The following is a 24,314-nucleotide window of genomic DNA, read 5'->3' as shown; positions in this document are numbered from 1 at the left end:
AATGCCTTTTGAGCATCTCTAGAAAGCACCTGTGACGATGCAGCAAAATTAGATAAAAATGAATGAGGTTGTGGCTGTTTCCTTTGAGGTGTGCCTGCAATTCATCCATTCACTCCATAAATATTTCTGGTCACTTACTGTGGACCAGACACTCTGCTAGACACAAAGATAACAAACACTGGACCAACAGAATGATCCAGATTCTGTCAATACTGAACTTCCGGACACTGCAAGTTTTTGTGCCAATCAACACAGGAAAGAGGTATTATATCCCCGTCTTCTTCCCTAATCCCAAACAAACTCAGCCATCTGCTCCAGCAACTCATTCCTGTGACAGCAAACCCTTGTCTGGATCTTTTTGAAGGGCATGGGGTATTTACATGCATAATTTTAGCCACCAGAGGGCAGTCATATTTTAAAAATACTTTCGAAGGGGAAGAGAAAGGACAAATCCATTTGGTGAAAGGCTACACCTGGGGTTCTGGAGCCAAAGTCAAATCATATGGTGGGGTTCACTCCAACCGGAGGGTGGGGGTGGAGGTGGGATTCACTTCAGCCAAACGCTCTCTCACTTCAGACTTGGCAATCTCACCAATCCATCACGAGGCTCTGGTCCCTGGAGTGGAGGGTTATGTAATGAAATTTGATCGAGCTGTAATGAAATAGATCAGAAGGTCCCCCAAACCAAGCACTTCAGAGGGAGTTAGCTGACCAGGAGTCTGCAGAGGGAGGTATTCCTACCACCTTTCAAGTCCTCACTCACGAGAGTCAGTCGACGAGCACGTGTTGTGTCCTACCTCCTCTCAACAACCAGCTGTGTATTGAGCTTGTTCTGGCTACAAAGAGAGGCTTCGCTTGCACAACATTCAGAGAAAGCAGTAAGGACAGCCTCAAGTGTCCAGTCAGGCTGCCCCTTCCCACTGAGAGGCCTCCCAGGACTCCGGTTTCAGCACACAGCCCTTGCCTGGGGGGTCTTGCTGGTCAGTGTGCTTCCTGGAGCCCCAGCTAACCTCGTTCCTTTCCCTAGACTAGGGTGACAGATCTATTTCCTTTATTATTATTATTATTATTATTGCTTATTCAGAGTGTAAAAGCTCTACATCCCCTCCCTTATCTGGCCGGGTTTGAGCAGTTTTGGGAACATAGAAACAAGACTTTCAGGCTCTCTCATTCCCCAGCATCTTCCCTCCCTCATCAATGAATCCAGAGCCCACTTGAATGTGAAGAAAGGGGCAGAAAATAGTTCACATCTCAGGGATGTTCCCCTTGCGCTGGGTTGTGCGAATTCACAAGACTCAGCCCAAGTCTGGCATAGGGCACAGACTCAACAAAAGCTAATTTTATGTCCACAGTCCCTTCCTGGAATTCCCAAAGCTTCCAGAGCTCTAAAAAGCCAAAGGTCTTCCATAATTTACTTAGCAACACCTAATCTGACCCGAATTCACTTGGTGGCAAAACCTTCCCTAGACCACTATGCAGCTAACCACTTGGCTTAAGTACTCATATAGTTCACTGATCACAGTGTGCTATCCAGACGCCACTGCAGGTCTTGTAAGTCTGTGGGATAAGCACCCAATTGTCTTCTAAAATCTGGAACATTGAATTCTGAAACATGACCGGCCCTTGGGACCTATTTCTACCTGAAATCTAGGTTCCACATCTGATCTCTGCTACTCTCTGGCTGCACGACATTAGATGTGGTCAACAGACCCTGGGTAGCCTGAGGATTCGTGCCCAGTTTAAACCCCTCCCTTAAAGTGTGGGTAGGGCCTGTGATTTGCTACTAACAATATAATATGACAAAGAGGAAGAGATTTTGAAGATATAAGATCTCAAATTAATTGATTTTTTAAAAATTCACTCAAAGGGGAGATTATCGCCTGACCAGGCGGTGGCGCAGTGGATAGAGCTTCGGACTGGGATGCGGAAGACCCAGGTTCGAGACCCTGAGGTCGCCAGCTTGAGCGCGGCCTCATCTGGTTTGAGCAAAAGCTCACCAGCTTGAGCCCGAGGCCGCTGGCTCAAGCAAGGGGTTACTTGGTCTGCTGAAGGCCCACGGTCAAGGCACATATGAGAAAGCAGTCAGTGAACAACTAAGGTGTTGCAACGCGCAACAAAAAACTAATAATTGATGCTTCTCATCTCTCCGTTCCTGTCTGTCTGTCCCTGTCTAACCCTCTCTCTGACTCTGTGTCTGAAAAAAAAAAGGGGGGGGAGATTATCCTGGGTGGGCCTGACTTAATCAGAGACTTCTGAGATCAGAGACTCCCAGTTGTTGGCTCTGGGCGCTCACTTTGGCAGCATATATACCAGTTGTTGGCTTTGAATAAGTTGCCATGCTTGACAGGGCCTGTGGAGAGAGCTATTTGGCAAGGGACTGTGGGTCACCTTTACTCACTGAGGGCATCTAGCTGACCACCAGCAAGAAAATGAGGACCTCAGTTTGGCAACCGTGAGAAAGTGATTTCTGCGAATAGATGAGGAGGATTGGAAGCTCTTTCTCTGCTTGAACCTCTGATGAGATGGCAGCCCTAGCTAATATCTTGATTTCAGCCTGGTGAAACTCTGGAGAAGGGGACCCAGCTAAGCCAGGCTCAGACTCCTGACCATGGAAACTGAGCTAATAGGTGCGTGTTGTTTTAATCCACTAGACAAGGCCATTGGTTGTGCAATATAGAGAACCAGTACATTACAGACACCCTTACCCTCCCTGGGCTCCAGCTGTTCATCTGTAAATTGGGGAGAAGGATGGACTAGGTCTCACCACAACGTCTTTCCAGCTCTAACTTTAGGAGAGCGTGGTGAGGCAGATGCTGGGTGTTTCGGTGCTGAGAGAAGGGAGAGTGGTCCTGTAGGGAGTGAGCAGTTGCCGGGCTGGGGGCTGCAGGTGCCAAGAAGGTGTGCTGTCAAGGCAGATGGTGCCCAGGAAGAGAAAAGTGCAGATGGCCGCGGACTCACCATTAGCTCCCAGTGACCCATCTGCCAGGCTGGATGCTGACCACAGCTGGCACCGCTCCTGGCTGCAGAAACGATCAGCTTCCAAAAGCAGGAAAAACAAGCACCTTCTTTTCCCTGCTCTGTAAGGGAAAGCTCCACCACACGGTGCACCTGTCCCCATGTCTGCCTGTTTAGGAGCAGGCAAAGGGCCCATTCTCAGCAGTCTCCATCCTGAGACACCTAAAGTTGGTGACCAGAGCAACTGACCTGGGGAATTCACAGGAAGCTGAGTCAGGGAGGGCATGGGGTTTCCTGTGAGCTCTGGGTAAACTTGTGCAGAGGGTGAGGTTGTGCTGTGTTCTCCCACCAGGCCGACCTGCCACGTCTCCCTGCTTCCCACGCCCCTCTGCCTGTCGCTGGGGGCCCAGACCTCTACCGTGTGCCTGAGGTTGCCTTTCTCCCCCAAATGCTCGCTCAGACATAGCTGCCATTCTTAGTCTACTGGCTGGAGCAATTGTCCTTTATTAAAGTCCTTGGGGGATGACCTCATTAAGTCTTGTTATGGGTCACTTCTATTTCAGGGAGAATAAATTTGCAAGGATCCTTCTATGGGCAGCTAGTTAATTGAAACCTGAAGTAGGAGTTGGGGGGAGGGGAGGCTTGGGTGGGGTGGTCAGGGAAGCCTGAAAGGTGGGGAGTGTGACTGGCTCAATAAATAGCTGGGAGCTAGTTCAAAGGAGGAGGCAGAGGGTCCATGTGAGGGGAGTTGATAAGAAGGAAGACACAGGCCATGGAGGGGAGGGGACATAGAATAAGTGTCCACTGCAGGCTGATCCGCTGAGATAGGCTCCTCGCTGCCTCCCAGGCCTCTGCTCAGCTCTGCCCAGACACATGAGTCCAGAGCAGCGTGAAGTGATAAGGGCCTAGGTCAGGATGTGGCAACAGAGATGGAAAAGAAGGAGATAGGAAAGAACTTGGAAACAAATTTGATACAGAGATGGAGGAGAGGAAAGATCCCAAGATGACCTTAAAAGATCCCTGGAGAAAGGGGAGAGGTGCCAGAGCACAAGCCCAGCAGTGGTCTGGGATCAAGGCCAAGTTCACGGCTCCGTTGTTTGAAGAATCCCTCTTCATCCACTTCTGAAAACACAACATTTCCCGTCTCTAGTCTTCTGGCTCTTTAGTCGTTCATTCATTCATGCATGTATGCATATATGCAACTACTGTGAACTGAGTACTTACTGCGGATTAGGCCCTATGCTGAACACTGGGAAATGTAAATACAAACAAATCCACTTCCTAGGCCAAGTGACCTGAGTCCATCAGAGCAGCTAGCCGCTCTCAGAATCTTTTTTATGCCCTGGCCAGTTGGCTCAGGCACTAGAAATAGCTGAGTTGCGAGCATGGCCCCAGATGGGCAGAGTATCGGCCCCAGACAGCGGTTGCCGGGTGGATCCGTCGGGATGCATGCAGGAGCCTGTCTTTGTATCTCCTCTCTTCTCACTTAAAAAAAAAAAAAAAGAATCTATTTTTCTTAAATTACCTTTCAAACAGTTGTGCTCATCTTTAGGACAGGTTCTACAGAGAAGATATAAAGATGGAAGAAAACTTTGTGTTGGGGAAATTAAGTTAAGAGAGCTTGTGACATTTAGTAGTGCAGGAAGACAGATGACCACTAATTAATTGGGTGGCCCCTTGGCCTCTTAAACATCTAGGCCTGAATTCTTTCATCTGTAAGAGAAGAGAGGAAGATTAGGTGATTTTTGAAAACTTTTGTATCTTTCTTTCTGTGTTTTGTTTCATGGATGTGAACGTGTTTTGATTTGTCCACAAGTGTGCGATAGTCCTTTATTTCAGAAAACAATAACTGCTGTGAGTACACACTGGATGTGGAGTGTGCCGTGCAACCTCCATTTGTACCACTGCGTTTCCACATGGAGAGGCTCCATTTGAGCCACACTCCTGAAGTCCCCGACCTCTCTCCTAGGAAGAAAGACTTGTCTGATTAGAAGCTCTAAGGGAAGGAACTGAGCATGATCTGCTGAGACCTGCTGGGTACTTGCTATGGGCTGAATTGTGGTATGCCCCAAATGAATACATTGAACCCCTAACCCCTCAGAGCCTGAGAATGTGACTTTATTTGGAGATAGAGCCTGTAAGGGGTAATTAAGTTAAAATGGGGTTGTTAGGGTGGGCCCTAATTCACTATGACTGGTCTCCTTTATAAAAGCAGGTTAGGACACAGACAACATGGACTGAGGAGTGACCACATGAAGACACAGAGGGAAGGAAGCCATCCGTAAGCCAAGGAGAGAGGCCATAAAAGAAATCAAACCTGCTGATACATTGATCTTCAACTTCCAGCCTCCAGTACTGCGAGGGAATGAATGTTTGTTGTTTAAGGCCCCCAGTTGGTGGTACTTTGCTATGGAAGCCCCTAAACAAACTAATACAATACTCTCTTTAGGACTTGTGGGATCTATTCTGGGCTGTTATTATACAGCAGACCTGCTTTTGGAGCATGGGCTGAGGCTGTCCTGGTCTATGTGCAGCTGGGTGAATATCTACCTATTGCGGCCATGACATTAGGAAGTCCATGGGGTCCGCAAGGTTACATCATGTTCTCCAATGTAGCTTGTTTCCACTTTAAAATTTACATGTAAATGTTTACTTATTTCTCAATTGGTTCTAAACTTGAGGAGAGGAAGAGAGAGGGCTATTTATTGCATTTCCACCCCCACCCCCCACCCCAGCAAGAAAAAAAGGAAAAACCACCACAGCCTTCCTTGGGGAGTTTGTTCTTTTTAATAAACTCTTCTTTTACTGTTGCCCTCACCACTCCCAAATGGCCACTCTGCCTCTAGGCTCACCGGTTTCCTGGAGAATGGCTTTGATTCCATGGTGACATCTGCTTAGAATGCCTTTCCTCATCTCTCTGTTGCCGAATTCTCTTCATTCTCCAGGCCGTGGCTCACAGGTCTCCTCCCAGGCGGGTACTCCCTGCGGTGCAGGCCAAGTGTGCAGCTTCCTTGTCTTGGCTCCTATGACCCTGGGTACATATTTCTATTATGTTGTCACATAGTCCTAATACTAGATGACCTTGTGTCTGTCTTCCTCACTAGGACAGACTAGTTTGAGCACTGAACCTGGAAGAACTTGCTCTGGTCACATCTGTGTTCCCAGTGCCAGCACAGTGCTGGGCCCCAAAGTAAGTGTCCATAAAGTGCTGGAGAATGAATGAGTGGGAGGATGGCAGTTTAACATATTAATTTGTGTATTTTTCAAAGTATTTTTTTCACTTTCCTATTTCAAGTAGACTGCCAGGCTGGTAATTCCTTACCTCAGAGATTTGGGCTTGGTGCAAAGCAGAAGGAGGCTGAGTTCAACGACTCCTCTTGTCTTTTGAAAAAATCAAAACTCACTGGGTTTTGTGTTGTGGGGAAAGAGAAAGGCTCAGGAAGGGAGATGACCTTTGAGAGAGAAAAACGAGGGCCTGGAAGGGAAGAGAGGCGTGGGCGCCCTGACCCCTGCACACTCAACCGTGATAGAGGTGGCCAGTCAACCTCCATGCGGGGTAAGTCTCTGGGGGTCCCAGCCTCTGCGAAGATTTCTGCTCCTCGTGTTTGTCATGAAAACAGAGCCCAGCTACCAATTCTTCACCTAGGCTTTGGAAAATGACACATTTGCATGGATAGAAGACTAGATGCTACCCTAACTGTTCAGGCACTTGGGTTCTCAGGGTCCTGAGTGGGGACAGGAAATGAGACTTCAGCGATGACCGATGTGGACTTTTCTGCCAGGTCGGGCCCTTAAAGTAGAAATTAAATTGATTTACTGTACATAAAAAAAGTGATATTTGTTGCCTACTTGAGTTGGAGTGAAAGGGTATGTCGCTAAACGAAATGGCTGTCACTGATAGGGACTACAGGGGCTATTGAGATAATAAGACCAACCCCAATGCATTTATGGCTTAGAATCAACAGAAGAGCAGCTTGCTCCAGCATGGTGACTAATTTCACCTCGCGGTAACCCCTAGCTTCATTATACGCTCATTGTAATATATTAGCATATTAAATGACACCTCATGCTGCCATGTTAGGAAATGGAAAGCCCAAAAAGGGCCACAAAATGATGATGGAGCTCTTTCGAGAAGTCTCTACCCCTTCCACAGAAAAATTCTGAATTCTTCCCCTGTATCGAGTGCTCTGCCCCTTGATGAAATGCGCCTCAGTAGAAGAAGGAAACCCCGCTAGGGAGGGGCTGTTCCGCCTGTGGAGGCCTCCTCTCTGTCCCGCGGCTTCACTAATAGACTCTCTCTCACTCTAACTCTATGCTGGCTCCCATTTGAATTCTTTCCTGCGTGAACTCAAGAACCCGCCGTGGGTCAAGGACCATTGGGTGCCCAGACCTCCAGAATGCCTGCATTAGGAGGGCCAGATTATTATTCAGTACAAATAAATCCTGAATCCTTTTTACACCCTGAAGTGTTGCTCCCCCTCCCTCTCTCTCACCCCAGAAACTTTGCCAAGGTCTGAACTGACCCAGAATTCACTCCATCTTGTCCCCACCTAGTGCCCAGAATGTGGCAGTTTGGGAAGTGTTCTATCATTTTCTCGACTTATGATAATGCATCCTCACAGCAGCCTGGGAGAGCCACTGATGGGGAGTCCTTTGGCTGATTGGTGTCTCCTGCCAGAGACGAGGCCCTGGTAAGGAGGTTTCTATTGTTGTCTCAATGAGGGTGGAGAGTGGAAGGACTGCTCAAGGTCAAGCTGCCACCTCTGGAGGGAGAGGTATGTGGAGAGGCTGGAGAAGGCTTCCAGGAAAGTGAGCCCAGGTGAGGTGGGGTCGGGCGCTGGGAGGGAGGTTGTGCGAGATGGGAAGGATCCCTCCAGCCTGCACCAGGCCTACCTTCGGGGGATAAGGTGCTCTGAAGAACAGGCGATCATCCCTCAGACCTGACTAGTGTGGAGGTTCAGAATGAGTCACCCTAAGATGTGCCACTCTGGCATGCAGATTATTCAAACTGAAAACAATAGAGGCACAGAAGGCTCAGGAGGGAGCTTTTAACTTCCCCTTTACTGCCTAAAAGAGCTCACCCAAGTCATACATCATGGATGACTGTATTTTAATGTGAATTCGGTGTGATCAACAGGGAGGAACCTCGCGAGACCGACTTGGCCAAAGTCCTTTCTGTGTCCCATTGTTTCAAGATGGCTCAATATATATTTTTTTAATTAAAAAAATTTTTATTTTAGAGAGTGGAAGGGAGAGACAGAGTGAGGGAGGGAGAGAGAGAGAGAGAAACATCAGTTTGTTGTTCCCCTTATTTATGCATTCATTGGTGGATTCTTGCATGAGCCTTGACCAATGATGGAAACCTCACCTGCAACATTGCCGTGTCTAGACAACAGTCTAACCAACTGAGCTGCTTGGCTGGGTTTATCCATTTGTTTATTAAACAATAACTCATCTCATCTCCCTTTGAATTGCCTTACTTCCCCTGCATAGTTCTGAATGACATAGAGCTCATTTTGCCTTACTGTCTCTGAAATCTTCATGCTTATATGAATTCCCTTTGTGTAGATATTAAAACTTAATTTTTTCCCTGGTGGGGTTGCTCAGTGGATAGAGTGTCATTCTGGTGCACAGAGGTCAAGTGTTCAACCCCCAGTCAGGGCACATACAGGAAACAACCAATGAATGCACAACTAAATGGAACAACTAAGTGGTACAAAGAGTTGATGCTTCTCTTTCCGTCTTTCTTCCTTTCCCCCTCTTCTCTCTCAAATCAGTGGGAGAAATTTTTAAAATATTTTATTTTATTTATTCATTTTAGAGAGGAGAGAGAGAGGGAGGGAGGGAGAGAGAGAGAGAGAGAGAGAGAGAGAGAGAGAGAGAGAGAGAAGAGAGAGACAGGGGGGAAGAGCTGGAAGCATCAACTCCCATATGTGCCTTGACCAGGCAAGCCCAGGGTTTCGAACCGGCGACCTCAGCATTTCCAGGTCGACGCTTATCCACTGCGCCACCACAGGTCAGGCCCAGTGGGAGAATTTTAAAAATGTTTTAAAATAATTTTTTTCTATTAATCTGCTGTCTATAATTTGAGCTCTTTGACCAGCCAGAATAACTAAGAGGGAATGGAGAAAGTTTCCTCATCCCTGACACTAGTCACCTCTATCCCAACTAAGACTTCTTAGAAATGGAAATACACAGAGACTCCATTTCTTTACCATGACCCTTTCTCCATTCTGTTTGTCTACTCTCTTCCTTATAATAATTAAGCCTTAGGACATTAGGTTGTATTTAGCATCAAACTGTCTTAAGAACAAAGCCTCAGGTCTGTTGACCACAGAAACAGAGTTTCAGTCAAGATAACATCTTAATTTGAGTTGTGTTTCAGCCCCAGGCCCAGGAAAGCAGAAGGATGTTACAGACCACAATCTCAAGAAACCAGGCACAACAATGTCATGGCTGACATCAGGACCTGATACAATGATCAGCTACTTCCTACCCTGGCCCCAACCAATCAGTGGAGCCCATGACCCCAATTCCCTTAGTCACCATGATGAATGGTTTTTTCTCTCTATAATCCAACCCCTGGAAGCCATTAGGGAAGCCAGATTCTTAGCACTGCTCACCTGTGACTACCACTCGGAGCCATTTTCTCAAATAATAGCGCTCTATTCTCTTTGCTGTACATTCCTGTTAGCATATGATTGAGCTTTGATGCGCAGAGGTGTTACCTTTTAGCCTAGTAACAATAACCTCAAGCATCTCTCTGAACTCCTCAGTCCCTCTCTTGTCCCTGCCACCCTCCTCTACCTGGATGATGTAATGAGACAGAGACCAGACTCCCAAGAAACAATGTTCTGATGGAATCTGAGTTCCCTACGCTCAGTTGGCCTGCGATACTTGTCTTCAAGGTAGACTAAGGAGGAAAACATGCAGTGAGGGGAGAACAGAGCAGCAAAGAGCGGAGGGAGTCCCAGCAGCGACTGGGAGGAAAGGAGAAAGGAAGGAGAGCTGTGGCTTTGGGTTCTCCCAAAAGCAGAGTCGGAGACAAGAGCTTGCACACTGGCCGTCGATTTGGGGAAGTAGCCCAGGAACAGGAGGGAGACACAGGGAAGAGCTGCACGAGAAAGGAGGGAGAGCCCTTCCCAGGGTGCCTGCATTACCAACTTGGTTTCCATGGTGGCACTGGGTTGTGGTCCTGCTGATTGCAGCTGAGGAGCCCTGCAGGTCGGGCTGCAGAATGGTCCACCCAAGGGAATGAAAACGAGACATTTATCTACCAGTTTTCTCCCCTGCTGGTCAAGGGTCACCCTGTGGCCCTTCTCTCTTCCAGGTTTGTCCATGGTCAGTCCCAGTGCCCCAGGAGAAAAGTCCCAGGGCAGGGGACATCAGCACACAGCTGAAGTGACACTATGAACTGGAGCACAACACAAGAGAGGGGTGTGGAGAAGATATTACAAAGGAATGGAGACAGGAAGGAAAAGACGGGGTGGTGATGGGGAGGGGAGGCCAAGACAAATGTGAGCAGTCCCTGTTTAATGGAAAGATACAAGCAGGGCAGAGGCAGCCCTTCTGCAGCTGAAGCACCTCTGCGAAGCTCTTGGAACAGTCTGGGGTAAGCCCTCAGCAGCCATCTCTCCTGCCACTAGCCTCTGGCAGGCCTACGTGTAGGGACAGGGTAGCCTTGGCAGTGACTGTACAACCGCGCCCCATTGTAGCCAGGGGTGATCTCTTTTGTGTTCCTGGCTCTTTTATTCAACAACATTGACTTGGGGTTTCTGGCCGCGTGATTATACAAAAGGATCATGAGCTGTCAGTCCTGAAGTCCTTGTGGCAATGGGAAATTCCATTTGGGTTATGGTTGTCCCCCCGCTAATCCTTGATGTTGGGTGGATTTGAGGGCATAGGCTTTGAAGCTTCTGAGGTTTTAGTGAAAATCTTGGTAAAAAGAAAAAGGGCCTTTTGCCCTTCTGGTTACTTGAAGGACTCCTGGCAGAAACCACGAGCAGAATTAAAAGGCAGAGCAGATCTACTAAGGACTTTAAGTGACACATTTCTCCAAAAAGTAAAATTAATAAGATGATGACATTTTTCTACAAAATGAGAGGGTGGTTTCCAAGGCCCCTTTCTTTGTGTGTGTGTGTGTGTGTGTGTGTGTGTGTGTGTGTGTGAGTGTGTGACAGAGACAGAGAGAAGGACAAATAGGGACAAACAGACAGGAAGGAAAAGAGATGAGAAGCATTAATTCTTCGTTGTGGCACTTTAGTTGTTCATTGATTGCTTTCTAATATGTGTTTTGACTGGAGGGCTACAGCAGACCGAGTGACCCCTTGCTCAAGCCAGTGACCTTGGGCTCAAGCTGGTGAGCCTTGCTCAAACCAGATGAGCCCACACTCAAGCTGGTGACCTCGGGGTTTCAAACCTTGGGTCCTCTGCATCCCAGTCCAATGCTCTATCTACAGTGCCACCGCCTGGTTAGGCCTAAGGCCTTCCCACCCCCTTCTGATGGTTACTCATGGTTACAGTACATGACGATTACTCAAGAGAAGGGGAGACCTTTGGAAGTTGGTTGAGGTCCTGGTCACTAGTGCTGGGGGCTTGCTCAGCTGGCTGGTGGGGGCTTTTCCAGCCTGCTGGCTCCACACCCATTCTCTAAATCCCTGCTTTCTTTCCTTTAGGGGGCCCTGTCCTGCTTCTCCAATGCCTGGTGCCTTTGCACTGACTCCTCAAAAGAGGAGCCACAAGAAATACTCTGCTTCCTGTAGTTTGAGGTTATTGTTGCTGCTGTCACTCCACTGAAGTCCTTGGATGAATGTTTGTATTGTTCTCACGCCCAGAGCTTTATTCAAATGGTCGGCACATTATGAAACACAGTAACCAGTCTAACTTCCCTCACCCCAGCACACATACACAATGACATGGCTGAGTCCCCAAGATATATTCGTGCAATAGTGGAAAGAATCTGGGAGTGGAGACAGCGGGGCAACACTTGGTCCTGACTCTCCCATTTAGTGCTGGTGACCTTGGGCAAGTCGTTCGTTCATTCATTCCGCCTTTATTAGAATCTCCTCGTGTCAGTCATTCGTATAATCTTTGCAAAGTGTTAACAATATCCACCCTCACTACCTTTCAGGACTGTTTTGAGAAGCTAATGAAACCATACTTTGAAGTATTTAAGGTAAGCTCGAAACAAATGTATGTTGCTGGTATTAATCAGCAAAAAGATAAAAACAAAGTTGGACGGGTGGGGAGTGAAGGCCCAAGCCATAGCACATGATAAATCACTTCAAAGAGAAAGACACCTGCTCTGTGCCCCCGGGCTGCGCCCGGCACTACAGCTGGACTTGGCCCAGATACCTTTCTCTTCATCTCTGACCTTGGGCATCTTGCTCTTTATCCAGAGCCCTGGTCAAAAGCCTCCTCTTCCACAAAGTATAAATACTTCTTGCTCTTGGACATTAACTTCTCCCTCCCACACGTCCCTTCTCTGCTTTGGAGAACTGTGAACTATTGCAACTTGTTTCCAGATTGAGCCCCGTTGCAAGACAGACAATAGTTCTTGAGGGAGGCAGCTGTGCTCTCTCCCAGGACTCCTGCCTCTGCTCACGCGACCTTGGTCCGGCGTCCTGTGTTCTCCACACCTCGGTTTCCTCCTCTGTAAAACCTTTCTACCCGTGCTGACTGTTGTGATGATCTATGAAATACCACGTCTAGGACTTAACACATTGCACCTTGTGTTCAGTGAACAGGAGTCCAATAGATGTCTTTTGAATGAAATTGAATGGCATGCATCCTTCTTTGGGCCCTCTTAACATGCAATTAAAGGAGGTGACCACTTAGTATGTGTAAATGAGGATGTTGGTATGATCCCCACCCAGTAATATTTTCCCCGCCAGGATTTGGTACCTGAAATGTTACCGAGAAAAACTAATTCCTCCTCAGAAGCACTGTTTTATGTTTCAGCACTAATGGGAGAGGCAAAGCACTAGACCAACCCACCTTCTGAGTTTCGGGTGATGGCAGCATTGGCCGCCAATGAAGAGGTGGACACGGTCATAGGGAAGGAGGAGTCTGAGAGAGATTCTTGCCTAGGACTGATCCTGCTTAATGCAACATGTTTATTTAAAACTAAATATAGCCTGACCTGTGGTGGCGCAGTGGATAAAGCGTCGACCTGGAAATGCTGAGGTCGCCGGTTCGAAACCCTGGGCTTGCCTGGTCAAGGCACATATGGGAGTTGATACTTCCAGCTCCTCCCCCCTTCTCTCTCTCTGTCTCTCTCTCCTCTCTAAAACTGAATAAATAAAATAAAATAAAAAATTTAAAAAAAACAACACTCGCTTTTAAAAAATAAAAAATAATATATCCCAAAAACTCAGAAACATTGATACGTAAAGACACATGCAGCCCCATGTTTATTGCAGCATTGTTCACAGTGGCCAGGACATGGAAACAACCAAAAAGCCCATCAATAGATGACTGGATAAAGAAGATGTGGCACATATACACTATGGAATACTACTCAGCCATAAGAAATGATGACATCGGAACATTTACAGCAAAATGGTGGGATCTTGATAACATGATACGAAGCGAAATAAGTAAATCAGAAAAAAACAGGAACTGTATTATTCCATACGTAGGTGGGACATAATAGTGAAACTAAGAGACATTTATAAGAGTGTGGTGGTTACGGGGGGGAGGGGGGAAAGGGAGAGGGATAGGGGGTGGGGAGGGGCACAAAGAAAACAAGATAGAAGGTGACAGAGGACAATCTGACTTTGGGTGGTGGGTATGCAACATAATTGAACGACAAGATAACCTGGACTTGTTATCTTTGAATATATGTATCCTGATTTATTGATGTCACCCCATTAAAAAAATAAAATTATATAAAAAAAAATAAAAAAATAAAACTAAATATAACATAGTTATTGAAAGCCAAAGCTTTAGGATCCTGTGTAATTACTTTCCGATACCAATTCTCTGGCAAATGACTGGGTATCCAACAATTCAGTTCAGACAGCAGAGTTCGCGCCGATCCTACAGGGTTAGGGCTCAGTCCCACCAGACTGTCCCACTTCAGACGCCAGTCACACGTGGACCTTCAGGCTGCCCACACTCATGCTCTGCAGGCTATACATTTGGGGAGTCCCATGACTCTTCCTCAAATTCTATAGTTCTCTAGAATGACACAGAACCCAGAAAGGCACTTTACTTACTATTGTTGGCTTATTGTGAAGGATACAACTCACAAATGGAAGAGAAACGTGGTGGTGGGGGGGAGGTTGGCACAGAGCTTCCGTGCCCTCTCCAGGTGAACCAGCCTCCCAGCACCTCAATGTGTTCACTAACCTGGAAACTCTTTGAACCCCATCATTTAGGGGGTTTTGATTGAGGTTTCATGACGTAGGCATGTTAATGAGATCACTGGCTGTAGGTGATTGGACTCAATCTCCAGCCCCTCTTCCCTTCCCAGAGGTGGGTGGGAATGAAAGTTCCAACCTCCTCATCTTGAGGTTGGTTCCTCTGGTAACCAGCCCCCATCCTGAAGTTACCAACGGGCCCACAGAGTCACCTCATTACCATCAACTTAGTTTGAAAAGGGTTTCTTAATAACCTCCTGTCACTCAGGAAATTCCAAGGGTTTTGTCCTCCGTACCTGTAACTAAGGCCAAAGACTGTATTTTAAATGACTTTTATACCACAGACTGCCCGATCTTGTTCTTACTTAGATACCACAGCTGTCAGAGCTGAGGAGAGGAAGGTGTTGTTCAGGGGCATTCTCCATAAAGTTGGTGTTTCAGTTGCTCTGAAGTCCTTATTGGTCGTTGAGTTTCCAGGTTGGTGAACACATTGAGGTGCTGGGAGCCTGGCTCACCTGGAGAGGGCACAGCAGCTCTGTGCCCCCCCCCCCCCATGTTTCTCTTCCATTGACTGTGAGTTGTATCTTTTGGAGTGGGTCCTATCTGCCACGCCCAGGGAAGATCCCTGCACCTGCAGGCCCTTCCTTCTTCTTTCTCCTTTTTCTGCAGCTCTCAGTGCCTTCCCCCTCCCAGAGGCCCACCTGCCTCTTGGTGTGCTCAGCCTCTGGTCAGTCGCTCTCCTTTCTCTCCAAGTCGTCAGTGGGTCAAGGAGGGACGACTTTCTGCTAGTCTTGACCTTACACTCAACAGAAGTCTAGGTGAGAATGTCATACTTGCTTCCCCATTAGTACTTAAAAACCAAAGCTAGCGCAGACTCCTCACACTCACAGCCAGCTCCTCCACCTTCCCGCCAGCCTTCTCTGTCCCCTGCTGCCCAGCCACAGGCAGCCTTGCCCTTGACTTGTCCTCCTCCAGACGTCCAGGGGCTGCCCCACCTCTTCCCCTTTCCTTTCCCTCCAGGTCAGCTCCTCCCTACTTCTTTCAGTCACACATATCTACTGAATGTGTCCTGTTTGCCAGGCACTGTGCTAGACACCAAGGGGCTATGCAGAAGGGTGGCATGAGCTCCGCCATTGAGGCTCTGACTCTGCCTTATAAGCAGCTGTCAGCAGGCTCCGGGTCCTCCCCAAGGCATTCCCCAGTTGCCCTTCTCCCAGCCTCTCACCTACTTGGCACCTGGCACCACTTCCTTGTTTTGTCATACTTTCAGGTTTCTTTGCCTCTCCAGGTAGATGCTTAGAGAGTCTCGGAGACAAACCCAAGGCAGCAACAGGATAAACTGTCCAGTCTTTCATGTTCCTACAGAGGGAGTAGAAGAAAGCAATTCCCCATTTCAGTCATCTAATATGTTAGTAAAAAGGATAATAGTAATTAGGATATCAAATGCCCCAGCCTCCAGAAATATGCACAGCCCATTCACTGTAGGAATTTGCTTGTTGGTATTAAACAGGAGAGGGAGCCGAGATAGTGCATCAGTATTCAGGGCCCCACATCAGTCCGTCCTCTATAGCATGGACCAAATGACACTGTCAAGGAGTTGTTTTAAAACTGAATGTATTAGTCCACATTCATTTATTCATTCCAAGACTGACAGCTGTGATCTTAGTAGTTACTATTTTCTTTTCTGTTTCTCCTGAAAGAGCCTGGGTTCTTGTCACCACCCCACAAGCTCTCAAATTCCTTGAGGACTAAGGTATCAGGGAAATATGAATGAATGAATGAATGAGTGAAATAACCTACATAGACAAAATGTTTATCTAGCACACAGTATGTCTCATTCAGTTCATTTCAAGGAGGCATTGATGGTAGTGGTTGAGAAAACAGACTCTGGAGTTGGGCTGTCTGTGAGAGTCCAGTCTTGCCACTTACTGATGTGTGACCTTGGGCAGGTCTCTGTACCACTCTGTGCCTTGGTTTCCACCTTTGTCACCACGGGCTAGTAATACCACCAAATTCATAGGGTTATTGTGAGGGTTAAGTGAATGAATCCACTTAAATGCATAGTACAGAACCTGGCATACTGCAGGCATTCGGTGAAAATTAGCTACTATAAAATTATTTTACCAACTTATTCATTTAGTTAGCGATGGGAAGTCCCAGGCTCCCAGGCAGTCAGCATATATGAGAGACCTGGGAGGAGCCCATGGGCCTGATCTAAAGGGGAGACTGATGGTAACGGGAACGCGGGGCCAGCGCTGTGGTTTTCAGAATCTCCTCTCAGGGACTGTCACACCAGATCCCAGTATGGCTCCTGAATATGTAAACACATTTTACATTTTCTTCTCAAGCCCTTATTATTTATTTCTTAAAACCCTGCTTTTAGGGAGCGCAGCCTCTTGGCCAGATCTTGAGTAGTGTGGTTTGTCCTCCGCACCTCCTTCTACCTGCCACGTGGCCTGTGCCAGCTTCACCTTCCCTCCGGGTCCCAGGTCCAGGACGTTTCTCCCATCTCAGACCTCCAGGAAGGGCCTCGAAAACTCGTGCGCGGGTGCGTCACCCTCCCCAGGGAGAACGGCAAATCAGACTGACTCTGCAGAGATACAATTTGGGGCGTCTGCTACGCGCCTGGGGGCAGAACGGGGTCTCCCTGGCGGACCCTGTGTCGCCAGCAGGTGGCGCTCAATCTGCGAGGCTAGCAAGGTTCCCGTCCAGAAACTTGAATGAGATGTTAACGGCACTGCGTGAGAAGAGTACAATCCAATCTCCCCGAGCCGAGTGGTGGGCATCCGCGAAAAAGTGGGGAGACAAAGGTGAAGACTCCCTTTGGGGGTGATTCAAGGATTCAGACACCACGAGCTTCATTCAGGAAAACGTCAGGAGGGGTGAGTACGGAGCAGCTCACAGAAAAGGGAGCGCCATGCTTTTCTTAGGGTATTGTTCTTGGCTTTCATTGACAGGCTTTCGAACCTTCGAGAAAGATATTTCTGGAACGGAGTTGTCAGGTCAGGTGGAGGGAGCGCGGGAAAGAATCTCGGGAAGCCGGTACCTGCGCGTCCGGCTCTCTGGGGCGGGAGGAGCGCGGGTTCCCTCCCGCTACGCCAGATGGCGCTGTCTGGCTTCCCTGCGGCCTCCCGTCCTGGTCCCTAGAGGTTCCCGCCGCAACGGCCGCTCTAGCCAACAGACGCGTGCTCTGTGGTTCCGGGCGGAAGTGAGGCGCCGAGCGGAACGGCCTTTGGTGACATTTTCTCCGGGCGGCGCGGACGAGTGCAGAGACTTGGTGTTGGAGCCTGCGGAGGTGGCGTGATTCTCCTTGGCCCCGGCGGGGCTCTGACCGCGACTCTGCTCGCCGCCGGGGCTGGTGCTGAGGAGGAGAAGGCGGCGGTGACCGTCGCGTTCCGAGTCACCGCAGCGGGGACAGCCCCGGCCCGTGGGTCGGTGCGTGCCCCGACGGGGCGCGCGGAGGGGACGAGGAGGTGCGGAGCCGCCGCGGAGCACAGGTGAGGCGAAAGGGGCGCAGGGCCGCGGCCCGGCTGCGGGTCGAGCTGCAGGACCCGGGCCGCGTTCCCGGGGAAGACCGGGCTGAGGCGGAGAGCTGCGGGCCGCGGCTGAGGGCTCTGCGGCGTCCGGGCGCCGGGCTGTGACGGGCTCGCTGGCGGACGCCGGGCGTGCGCTCCTGGACTTGGCGGGAGGCGCGACCCGGCGGAGGTGAACTAGCGGCGTGGGTCGCTCGCTCGCTCGCCCGCCGGTTGGTGACCCTCTCGTCCCCCGGGCTCGGCCGAGTCCCTCCTCCCCGTCCTCGGACCGCTGAGGTTAGGGCGAGGCAGGTCCCTTTCCCCGGGGCCGGGAGAAGGCTGGCGCGGTCACCGCTCGTGGGCCGCGCGGCGCCGCGGCTTTGTGGCCCGGGAGTTGCCTCCACGCAACTTTCCGGCGCCCCGGCGGGCGGGGGAGGCGGCTGCGGCGGCTCTGTCACCTCTGCGAGCTCCGCCGGCGGGGCCGGCGCCCACCCCTGCCCCTGCTCCCGGGAGCCGGCAGCCGCCCCGGCGCCGCGGCTGCGGGGCCGAGGGGGAGGGAGCCGAGTCTTCCCCGGCTTCGTGCCGTCTGCCTCGGGGCGGTTTTTTTTCTCGGTCGGCTGACGCCTCTGGTCCACGGGAGGGTTGCGTCAATTTCCAAAACTGATCTCTTCTGGCGAGTTTGGCAACTTGATTTAGAAAACGTGACGAGCCCCAAGTAAAAGATCATCGTTGTCTCTGACTTTTCCCTGCGAGTTCTCTTCTCTCCTCCAGTAGCATGTCGTGTTTTATACTTTACTTCTCATCACACCGACCTCAGTGTATTATTGTTGGAGCAGCAGTCCCCAACAAAACCCACTGCAAGTCATTCATTCTGCCATCTGTTTATTTATGTAGTTGTTTGTTTTAATTGTCTTTTAAGTCGTCCTCTGCACTGTCAGAGAATGGATGCACACAGATGAAGGAGTGAACATCTGTACTTGTTCTCCCAGCTTGAATCGCTTGAACAGTTTATCCTTGGATGTGCTTTTGATTTCTTGCTTGAGCTTTTGCTTTCTAAATCCTCCCACCCAGTAGGATGAAAATCCCACTTGTGATGTTTTGTTAAGGTTGGACCTCTTAATTCCAAATACATGTGGCAGTTTTGTTTAGGCTGTTATTGTGCAGGTCACTGGGCACTTGCTAACAGTTTGAATCACTCCCTTCTCCTGGGATATTTAAGATGGAAGTTATTAACTTTCTAATGAAGTTTTGCTGATCCTGGCAACCTTGATTCCTCCAGTAAAAGAGCATTGCCTTTTGGTTTTACAAGCATTTGTAGAGGTCTACAATTCATAGTTATTACGCTATGTCTTGAGGAGTCACAATGCTAACCGTTTTTTAGTAGGAAAGGTAAAATTTTGGCAGAATAACTTGGTCAGTACAATGCCTAGTGAGTACTTTATGCTCAGTAAATAAACTAGATGAAATTTACTGTGATAATCTGTATTCTACTTTAAAAAGAACCTTAGTGAAATTTCTTGCAGTTCCATGAAATGAGAAATAAAAAATATTTTTAGGGATTTCTGGATTCCTTCAGATTACTTTTCAGTACCACTATAATTTAAGAATCACTTAAAACTTCAAACTGCATCTTTTTCATGTTTTTTTTTTTTTTTGCCACCAAAGTTTATGAGTTTTAATTTTATTGACAAATATAACGTATTTAGTATTTATCCTTATAATTTGTCAGTATCATTCTTTTGCACTACAATACACATCATAATGTTAATATTATAAATTTTAACTTCACAATAGGTGTATACAATATAAAAGGCAGGGAGAAATGATTTCTCTGTGGAAAATTTTTTTTTGACATCTTTTTGTGAAAAATGGGAGGGACTGGATTTTGGAACTGGAAAGTTCCCATTGTTAATTAGCTTCATATTAAGTTCACAGTGTAGCTGTTACATTACTCATTAATTCAGTTTATATTACTCTTAAATGAATTTATGAAAATGTCATAATACTTTGTTTTGTAGTTTTCATGATTTATCCAAGATAAATTAAGCTGTAAGTTCTAATTTAATGCAGTTCTGTTAGAATTACCGTATTTTTTGCTCCATAAGATGCACTTGACCATAAGACACACCTAGGTTTTTAAGGAGGAATATAAGAAAGAAATATTCTGAACCAAATGGTGTGTTCAAATATTTAATAAAATACCGTATTTTTTGTTCCATAAAACGCACAGGCATTTTCCCTTCCACTTTTTTTGGGGGAAAAGGTGCGTCTTATGGAGCGAAAAATACAATAAGCACTCAATATATGTTCTTCAAAGGTTTCTATTTTCATAAGTGACATTGATACCTTACGTCTCCTTACTTTATGACTAGTAACTTCTGGGAACTTGTGCAGTCCCTCAATATGCAAGGGGTTGTTGTGCTGGGATTGTCCATCTTATGGTTTTATTCTGATGTGTACGTGAATAGACTTGATATATGGACACATAGGATAGTTTTGTTTTTTTCTCTTTGACCTTTGGAATTATTATACGCTAGAGGCCCAGATCCTATTTTTGTAACTTTGGAAATTACTTTAGAACTTTCTAATTTTTCTGCACATAACTAGGGACATGTTTACTGAATTGACAGTACTTGAGAAAACCTGTAAAAGATGAAAACTGTGATACATGTTTTCTTTTGATTCACACTGATTTTAGTATTTTCTGTTATTTTAGAAAAGAATTTGGAGCCAAGCAAAGTTTTTTGGGTAGCTGTAATTATATAGTGAAAATGAAATAGACATATTAATAATTGGGTAGAAAGCTATGAGACTTTAGAAAGGGGGATGAGCTATTGAGAAAACACAGATGACAAAACTTCTCACATCACTAATTTATTGATTGCTTTCTGTGTTCCTGCAGTGCTGCAATAGTGCTGAATAAGATTGACAAGGTCCTGATGCTATTATAGGAACTTACATGTTTAAACCTGAGGTTGGAGGTAGATTTCTAGGTGGGCATTCCAGGCTAGGGACATCCTAAGCAAAGTCATAAGTATCAGTGATCTTGAATGGTTCAGTCTGGTAGAAGAAGGTAGGGCCAGGTTGTGAAGGACAGTACCTTAGTCTGCTAATGAGTTTCTCTTTAAACTCATTGGGGGAGGGGATGGTATGGGGATGGGGGAGCAGGCTCAGGTGGAATATAAAAGATGAGATAACCATTCCTTTTGAAAGATTTTTCTTTAGCCTTCATTTCAGTGAGTAGAAATTTTATTGGTTTTACTTTTTTTTATATGGGTGGATTCTTTGATAGTTATTTTTGAAGTTGTCAAATTTAAATTTGTTGTCATGGAACTTTTCTAAATCATTAACCTTAATCTTTAATTGTACCTACTTTACTCTTTAAGGACTGATGATTGAACTTAAGGGAAGTAGTGTTTGCTGCTGCTGTGTGGGAGCTTTTCTCAGCAGAAGTGGGATTGATGTTCAGTCAGTTTTCACACTCAGCCTACGGGTCCTTGTAAAAGAAAGGAGCAAGCAGGGTGAAAACTAAAAAGTATCTTGCTTGTTTTATTCTCTTTTCTATTCCTGAACTGCTAGGGAGGAAGTGTGTGTTGTATATATTATACATATTTATCATAACATATTAGTAGCAGCTGATAATAGTAAATGTTACATAAAAACACTGTAAAATAAACTGTCACTCAGATTTGATGTTTGTCTTATTTAGGATTTGTGGCTTTGATTTACAGTGGTTTTTATTTTAAAGTTATTTATTATTTATTTTAGATAGGAGAGAGGGGGAGAGAGAGAAAGAGAAAGAAGGGGGGAGGAGCAGGAAGCATCAATGCCCATATGTGCCTTGATCAGGCAAGTGAGAGTTTTGAACTAGTGACCTCAGTGTTCCAGGTTGACGCTTTATCCATGGTGCTACCACATGTCAAGCTACAGTGTTTGTTTTAAGTTTAGTTTTTATTCTCTTTCATATTTTTATTCAAGATTCTATCACTGAATAGCCAATGGACTGATGGTATAAATCCTGTTATTCATTTGACTTTATTTAATTTTAACACTTACCTGAATGAGTATTTTCTAGGTAAGTGAGATTAATCAAAAATAGAACTCTCTCCACAGAACTTTATTTTTGTTTGTATGTGGGGAATTTATACCTGGTTAAGTAAAATACCCATTTACTGAGCACTTAGGTGCCAGGTGGGGATGGGTACAAAGATAAAAGAAATCATTTCTGCTAAGGAACTTAAATGTAGTGAACCAGATGACTTTTCCTTCCTGCTCAAAAATGTGGAGAAGAAAAGTTGGCTGTATAGCAAAACAACTGTATTATGAAGTTAGTCTTTTCCTTTATAAAATCATTTAAAACAAGGTGTTAGAAGATAACTCTTTTCTTAAGTGGACCTTGAAGCTTAAAAGCAGGTGAATGGAGTCTTGAATGTCCTTTTTGTCCTGCCAGTTCATTTACAAAATAGTTTTTCCTCTGCCTGAAACTCAAGTTTGTGTATTAGTAAATTAGTTCTGATTGTTGTTCAAAGAGGAATAAAATTAAACTTATTAAAACTTATACAAAAAAAACCCCAAAACAAAAGACTTATACAGCCATTCCCATGAATCTAGATTAATTAGAATTGAGTTTAGGTTATCTAGAAATTAAAGTTTTCATTAGCATGGTTAGCATTAGGGAAACAAGATACCAAAGGGATCAGTGGAAGTTATTTTTTTATTGAGTTGTCTGGTTAAAAACAACAACAGCAAACTTTTATGATGCCCAGAGTCAGCATTTTGTTAGGTGCCTTATAATTAGAGAAAGGTATTGTTGGGGAGAGGGAAGTTGGGTGTGGACTAAAACTTTAGGAAAACAGGACTGTTTTCTTTTCTGTTTTAAGAACAAAAAAGCTCATGTGGTTAAGATTTTAAGCAGTATCCTGTCTGCCTTAGTTTTAACCCAGCATATGGAAGTATAGTTTATTCTTAAATCAGCATTTTAAATCAAGGGTTCCCCATTATTTTTCTTCACTATAATCAACTAAATAATTTGCTCTGAACCAGAGGGCACATATAGTGGTCAGATTTTTGGCAACATTTATCTTGGGTATCCCAGGTCCCAGCATTTGGTGACCCATCTTTACGTGTACTTTCTTTTAAGGGAGTTAGAAAATGGCCAGAATAGAAATCCTGGAGGAAATCCATAACCTGTGTTTTAAGTTATTTTTTATTTACCCTGTTGGTACTTTTGAGCAATTAGAGGGTCTCTCATTAGCCATAGTGCATTCTTTGCATTTGGTAACTTCCTTGTTTTGGAGTGTTTTTTTTTTGTTGTTGTTGTTGTTTTTTACTTGATGCTGGTTTATACACAGTCCTGGTACTGGGCCAGATACATGTCAGTAGCGGTAGTATCTGCTGCATGAAGTGATTTGAGCAGCCATTATCACTCCTGGCCTATTTATAGAGCTTATATCAGTGGAGAAAAGGTTGGCTGGCAAGCAGGCAAAGCTGCACTCTTCTCATGGTTGCAATCTCAGAATTTACCGTATTTCCCCATGTACAAGATGTACCCTTTCCTGAAAAAATCTGAGGTCTAAAAACTGGGTGCATCTTGTGGTTGTAGATTTTTTTTACTTGCATTTCCCGCTTTTTTGCTCTTGTTTTTGCACTCATTGTTGAAGACAGTGATTTGTCATCAGACACAGATGAGAATGGGAGGTTTTTTTTTTAATTTATTTTTTTAAAATTAATTTTAATGGGGTGACATTGATAAATCAGGGTACATATGTTCAGAGAAAACATCTCTAGGTTATTTTGACATTTGCTTATGCTGCATTCCCATCACCCAAAGTCCAATTGTCTTCTTCCGTCACCTTCTAACTGGTTTTCTTTGTGCCCCTCCCCTCCCCCAACCCTCTCCCTCTCCTTCTTCCCACCCCATAACCCCCACACTCTTGTCCATGTCTCTGAGTCTCATTTTTATGTCCCACCTATGTATGGAATCATATAGTTCTTAATTTTTTCTGATTTACTTATTTCGCTCAGTATAATGTTATCAAAGGTCCGAGGATGGGAGTTTTGACAGTGATGAGGTGTTGCATGAACTTTATGATGAATAAAACTTGAGTTCAGTAACTTTATGTAATACTTTTTTTTTTTTCCAAATTTCAGGCCGCAAAGTTAAGGTGTGTCTTATACATGGGAGCATCTTATACATGGGGAAATGCGGTATGTTTCAATTCTGGGTAGGCCAAATCATTGAACTGTATTAATTTTTAGTGCTTCCTTTCTGTACACCAACCTTTTAGCACTCCAGTTTCTTAGTCAACTCTACTCTTAAAGGATAAAAAACCAAGTAACTATTATCACACTGAGAAATAGGTAGCAATAATTTCTTAGTGTTGTATAATATTCAGTGTTCCGATTTCTCTGTTATCTCATAAAATGTGTTTTTACACTTATTCAGATCAAGAGGCAAATAAGATCTCTGCATAGTGTCCCCTCC

General features: G+C 46.0%; 1 protein-coding gene across 3 annotated transcripts in view; it reads left to right on the top strand.

Moving 5' to 3' along the window:
* The first annotated feature begins 16,938 nt into the window (after positions 1–16,938).
* Positions 16,939–24,314, top strand: part of ARK2N (arkadia (RNF111) N-terminal like PKA signaling regulator 2N) — an 81,436-nt gene continuing 74,060 nt past the window's right edge. Inside the window, exon 1 of one of the 3 annotated variants that reach the window (XM_066352329.1) lies at positions 16,939–17,200. The gene's annotated coding sequence lies outside the window, so the exon portion shown is untranslated. Of the gene's footprint in view, positions 17,201–17,515; positions 17,816–24,314 lie in introns of those variants that run through there. The other 2 variants (XM_066352328.1, XM_066352330.1) reach the window with 2 other exon arrangements.

This window comes from Saccopteryx leptura, chromosome 11, assembly GCF_036850995.1.
Source record: "Saccopteryx leptura isolate mSacLep1 chromosome 11, mSacLep1_pri_phased_curated, whole genome shotgun sequence".
Taxonomy (NCBI): Eukaryota; Metazoa; Chordata; class Mammalia; order Chiroptera; family Emballonuridae; genus Saccopteryx; species Saccopteryx leptura.
The sequence above is the reverse complement of the archived record's forward strand: the minus strand, read 5'-3'. Positions and strand labels throughout refer to the sequence as shown.